This window comes from Arachis stenosperma, chromosome 10 (genome assembly GCF_014773155.1).
Source record: "Arachis stenosperma cultivar V10309 chromosome 10, arast.V10309.gnm1.PFL2, whole genome shotgun sequence".
Taxonomy (NCBI): domain Eukaryota; kingdom Viridiplantae; phylum Streptophyta; class Magnoliopsida; order Fabales; family Fabaceae; genus Arachis; species Arachis stenosperma.
Genome location: NC_080386.1, coordinates 128,442,339 through 128,447,874, shown reverse-complemented (window position 1 = coordinate 128,447,874; position 5,536 = coordinate 128,442,339). Strand labels below are relative to the sequence as shown.

General features: G+C 41.7%; 1 non-coding gene across 1 annotated transcript; it reads right to left on the bottom strand.

Moving 5' to 3' along the window:
* Positions 1–692: 692 nt before the first annotated feature.
* On the bottom strand, positions 693–800 carry LOC130958992 (small nucleolar RNA R71). The gene has a single exon (XR_009078090.1). It is a non-coding gene; the product is annotated as a small nucleolar RNA R71 (small nucleolar RNA).
* Between the last annotated feature and the right edge of the window lie 4,736 nt (positions 801–5,536).

The window sequence follows — 5,536 nt, the reverse complement described above, 5'->3', positions numbered from 1 at the left end:
TTCTAAATGCACAATTCGAACCTTATCTAATTAAAGTTCGAATTCTTCTTCTCCTTCTTCTTTCTATTTCTCTTTTCCTCTGACATTTCAAGGAATCTCTATACTGTGACATAGAGGATTCCACATTTTCTTTTTCTCTTCTCTTTCATATGAGCAGGAGCAGAGACAAAGGCATTCTTGTTGAAGCTGATCCTGAACCCGAAAGGACCTTGAAGCGAAAGCTAAGAGAAGCCAAAGCACAACTCTCTTTAGAGGACCTGACCGAACTCTTCAAGGAAGAAGAACACATGGCAGCCGAAAACAACAACAATGCCAACAATGCAAGGAAGGTGCTGGGTGACTTTACTGCACCTACTCCCGACTTCTATGGGAGAAGCATCTCTATCCCTGCCATTGGAGCAAACAACTTTGAGCTTAAGCCTCAATTAGTTTCTCTAATGCAACAGAATTGCAAGTTCCATGGACTTCCAATGGAAGATCCTCATCAGTTTTTAGCTGAATTCTTGCAAATCTGTGACACAGTCAAGACTAATGGGGTTAACCCTGAGGTCTATAGACTGATGCTATTCCCTTTTGCTGTAAGAGACAGAGCTAGAATATGGTTGGATTCTCAACCTAAAGAAAGCCTGGACTCTTGGGAAAAGCTAGTCAATGCCTTCTTGGCAAAGTTCTTTCCACCACAAAGATGGAGTAAGCTTAGAGTGGAAGTCCAAACCTTCAGACAGAAGGATGGAGAATCCCTCTATGAAGCTTGGGAAAGATACAAACAATTAATCAGAAGATGTCCTTCAGACATGCTTTCTGAATGGAGCATCATAGGGATTTTCTATGATGGTCTCTCTGAACTATCTAAGATGTCCTTGGATAGCTCTGCTGGAGGATCTCTTCATCTGAAGAAGACGCCTGCAGAAGCTCAAGAATTGATTGAAATGATTGCAAATAACCAATTCATGTACACTTCTGAAAGGAATCCTGTGAACAATGGGACTAGTCAGAAGAAAGGAGTTCTTGAGATTGACACTCTGAATGCCATATTGGCTCAGAACAAGATATTGACTCAACAAGTCAATTTGATTTCTCAAAGTCTGTCTGGAATGCAAAATGCACCAAACAGTACAAAGGATGCTTCATCTGAGGAAGAAGCTTATGATCCTGAGAACCCTTCCATGGAAGAGGTGAATTACCTAGGAGAACCTTATGGAAATACCTACAATTCTTCATGGAGAAATCACCCAAATCTCTCATGGAAGAATCAAGAGAGACCTCAACAAGGTTTCAATAACAATAATGGTGGAAGAAACAGGTTTAGCAATGGCAAGCCTTTTCCATCGTCTTCTCAGCAACAGACAGAGAGTTCTAAGCAGAATACTTCTGACTTAGCAACAATGGTCTCTGATCTAATAAAGACCACTCAAAGTTTCATGAATGAAACAAGGTCCTCCATCAGAAATTTGGAAGGACAAGTGGGTCAGCTGAGCAAGAAAGTTACTGAACTCCCTCCTAGCACTCTCCCAAGTAATACAGAAGAAAATCCAAAAGGAGAGTGCAAAGCCATAGACATGGCCGAATATGGAGAGGAAAGAGAGGAGGAGGACGCCACTGAGGAAGACCTCAGTGGGCGTGTACCAACCTCCTCTGAGTTCCTCAATGAGGAACCTTGGGAATCTGAGGCTCAAAATGAGACCATAGAGATTCCATTGGACTTACTTCTGCCATTCATGAGCTCTGATGAGTATTCTTCCTCTGAAGAGGATGAGTATGTTACTGAAGAGCAAGTTGCTAAATACCTTGGAGCAATCATGAAACTAAATGACAAGTTATTTGGAAATGAGACTTGGGAGGATGAACCTCCCTTGCTCACCAAAGAACTGGATGACTTGTCTAGACAGAAACTGCCTCAAAAGAGGCAGGATCCTGGGAAGTTTTCTATACCTTGTACCATAGGCACCATGACCTTCAAGAAGGCCTTGTGTGACTTAGGGTCAAGTGTGAACCTCATGCCCCTCTCTGTAATGGAGAAATTAGGGATCTTAGAGGTGAAAGCTGCAAGAATCTCATTAGAGATGGCAGACAACTCAAGAAAACAAGCCCATGGACTTGTAGAGGATGTTCTGGTTAAAGTTGAAGACCAGTACATTCCTACTGATTTCATAGTCCTAGAGACTGGGAAGTGCATGGATAAATCCATCATCCTTGGCAGACCCTTCCTAGCCACAGCAAAGGCTGTGATTGATGTTGACAGAGGAGAGTTAATCATTCAAGTGAATGAAAAATCCTTGGTGTTTAAGGCCCAAGGATATCCCTCTGTCATCATGGAGAGGAAGCATGAAGAGCTCCTCTCAAAACAGAGCCAAACAGAGCCCCCACAGTCAAACTCTAAGTTTGGTGTTGGGAGGCTACAACCAAACTCTAAGTTTGGTGTTGAAACCCCACATTCAAACTCTAAGTTTGGTGTTGGGAGGTTTCAACACGGTTCTGAGCATTTCTGAGGCTCCATGAGAGCCCTCTGTCAAGCTAATGACATTAAAGAAGCGCTTGTTGGGAGGCAACCCAATGTTTTATAATTAATTATTTTCTTTTGTTATTTTATCTTTTTGTAGGTTGATGATCATAAGAAGTCACAAAAACAATGAAAAAAGCAAAACAGAATGAAAAACAGGAAGAAAAATAGCACACCCTGGAGGAGAAGAAACTGGCGTTCAAACGCCAGTAATGCTAGCTGTTGGGCGTTTAACGCCCAGTCTGGCACCATTCTGGGCGTTTAACGCCAGAAAGGGGCACCAGACTGGCGTTAAACGCCAGTAAAGGGCAAGAACCTGGCGTTAAACGCCAGGAATGGGCACCAGCCCGGCGTTTAACGCCAGAAATGGCTCAAAACGTGATTTTGAGCAACATTTGGTGCAGGGATGACTTTTCCTTGACACTACAGGATCTGTGGACCCCACAGGACCCTACCATCACTCTCTCTCTTCTTCCCCCATTCACCAATCACCTCAACACCTCTTCCCCAAAAACCCCTCACCTATCAAATCCCATCTTTCTCTTCACCACTCACATCCATCCTTCATAAAACCCCACCAACCTCACCCTTCAAATTCAAACCACTTTCCCTCCCAAACCCACCCATAATGGCCGAACCTTTACCCCCCTCTCTCCTATAAATACCCTTCTTCAACTCTTCATTTTCACACAACCTAAACCCCCTTTCTTACCCTTCTTGGCCGAACACACTACCATCCCCCTCTTCCTCATTTCTTCTTCTTCTACTCTCTTCTTTCTTCTTTTGCTCGAGGACGAGCAAACATTTTAAGTTTGGTGTGGTAAAAGCGTTGCTTTTTGTTTTTCCATAACCATTTATGGCATCCAAGGCCGGAGAAACCTCTAAAAAGAGGAAAGGGAAGGCAAAAGCTTCCACCTCCGAGTCATGGGAGATGGATAGATTCCTCTCAAGGGTGCATCAAGACCACTTCTATGAAGTTGTGGCCTTGAAGAAGGTGATCTCCGAGGTCCCCTTTTCACTCAAAAAGGGTGAATATCCGGAGATCCGCCATGAGATCCGAAGAAGAGGTTGGGAAGTTCTTACCAACCCCATTCAACAAGTCGGAATCTTGATGGTTCAAGAGTTCTATGCCAATGCATGGATCACAAAGAACCATGACCAAAGTGTGAACCCGAATCCAAAGAATTATCTCACTATGGTTCGGGGGAAATACTTGGATTTTAGTCCGGAGAGTGTGAGGGTGGCGTTCAACTTGCCTATGATGCAAGGAGATGAGCATCCTTACACTAGAAGGGTCAACTTTGATCAAAGGTTGGACCAAGTCCTCACAGTTATATGTGAAGAGGGCGCACAATGGAAGCAAGATTCAAGAGGAAAGCCGGTCCAATTGAGAAGGCATGACCTCAAGCCCGTGGCTAGAGGATGGTTAGAGTTCATACAACGCTCAATCATTCCCACTAGCAACCGGTCCGAAGTTACCATAGACCGGGCCATCATGATTCATAGCATCATGATTGGAGAAGAAATAGAGGTTCATGAGGTTATAGCCCAAGAACTCTATAAGGTGGCGGACAAGACCTCCACCTTGGCAAGGTTAGCCTTTCCTCACCTCATTTGTCACCTCTGTTATTCAGTTGGAGTTGACATAGAGGGAGACATTCCCATTGATGAAGACAAGCCCATCACCAAGAAAAGGATGGAGTATACAAGAGACCTCACTCATCATGAGATCCCTGAGATTCCTCAAGGGATGAATTTTCCTCCACAAAACTATTGGGAGCAACTAAACACCTCCCTAGGAGAACTAAGTTCCAACATGGGACAACTGAGGGTGGAGCATCAAGAACACTCCATCATCCTTCATGAAATTAGAGAAGATCAAAGAATCATGAGGGAGGAGCAACAAAGACAAGGAAGAGACATTGAGGAGCTCAAGCACTCCATAGGATCTTCAAGAGCAAGAAAGAGCCGCCATCACTAAGGTGGACCCGTTCTTTGATTTCCTTGTTATTGTTCTTCTGTTTTTCGAATTTTTATGCTTTATGTTTATCCATGTTTGTGTCTTATGATCATTAGTGTCTTAGTGTCTATGCCTTAAAGTTATGAATGTCCTATGAATCCATCACCTTTCTTCAATAAAAATGTGCCTAATTGATAAAAGAAAGAATTGCATGAATTTTGAATTTTATAATAGTTTAATTATTTTGATGTGGTGGCAATATTTTTGTTCTCTGAATGTATGCTTAAACAGTGCATATGTCTTTTGAATTTGTGGTTCATGAATGTTGGCTCTTGAAAGAATGATGAAAAAGGAGACATGTTACTGAGGATCTGAAAAATCAATAAAATGATTCTTGAAGCAAGAAAAAGCATTTCAAAAAAAAAAAAAAAACCGAAAAGAAAAAAAAAAAGAGAAAGGAATAAGAGTTGTGATCCAAGGCAATAAGAGTGTGCTTAAGAACCCTGGACACCTCTAATTGGGGACTTTAGCAAAGCTGAGTCACAATCTGAAAAGGTTCACCCAATTATGTGTCTGTGGCATGTATGTATCCGGTGGTAATACTGGAAGACAGAGTGCTTTGGGCCACAGCCAAGACTCAATAAATAGCTATGTTCAAGAATCATCATACTTTACTAAGAGAATCATTAACACTATCTGGATTCTAAGTTCCTAAAGAAGCCAACCATTCTGGATTTCAAAGGATAGAGTGAGATGCCAAAACTGTTCGGAGGCAAAAAGTTAAAAGCCCCGCTCATCTAATTAATACTGATCTTCACAGATATTTTTGGAATTCATTGCATATTCTCTTCTTTTTATCTTATTTGATTTTCAGTTGCTTGAGGACAAGCAACAATTTAAGTTTGGTGTTGTGATGAGCGGATAATTTGTATACTTTTTGGCATTGTTTTTAGTATGTTTTTGATATGATATAGTTAGTTTTTAGTATATTTTTATTAGTTTTTAATTAAAATTCACTTTTCTGGACTTTACTATGAGTTGTGTGTTTTTCTGTGATTTCAGGTATTTTCTGGCTG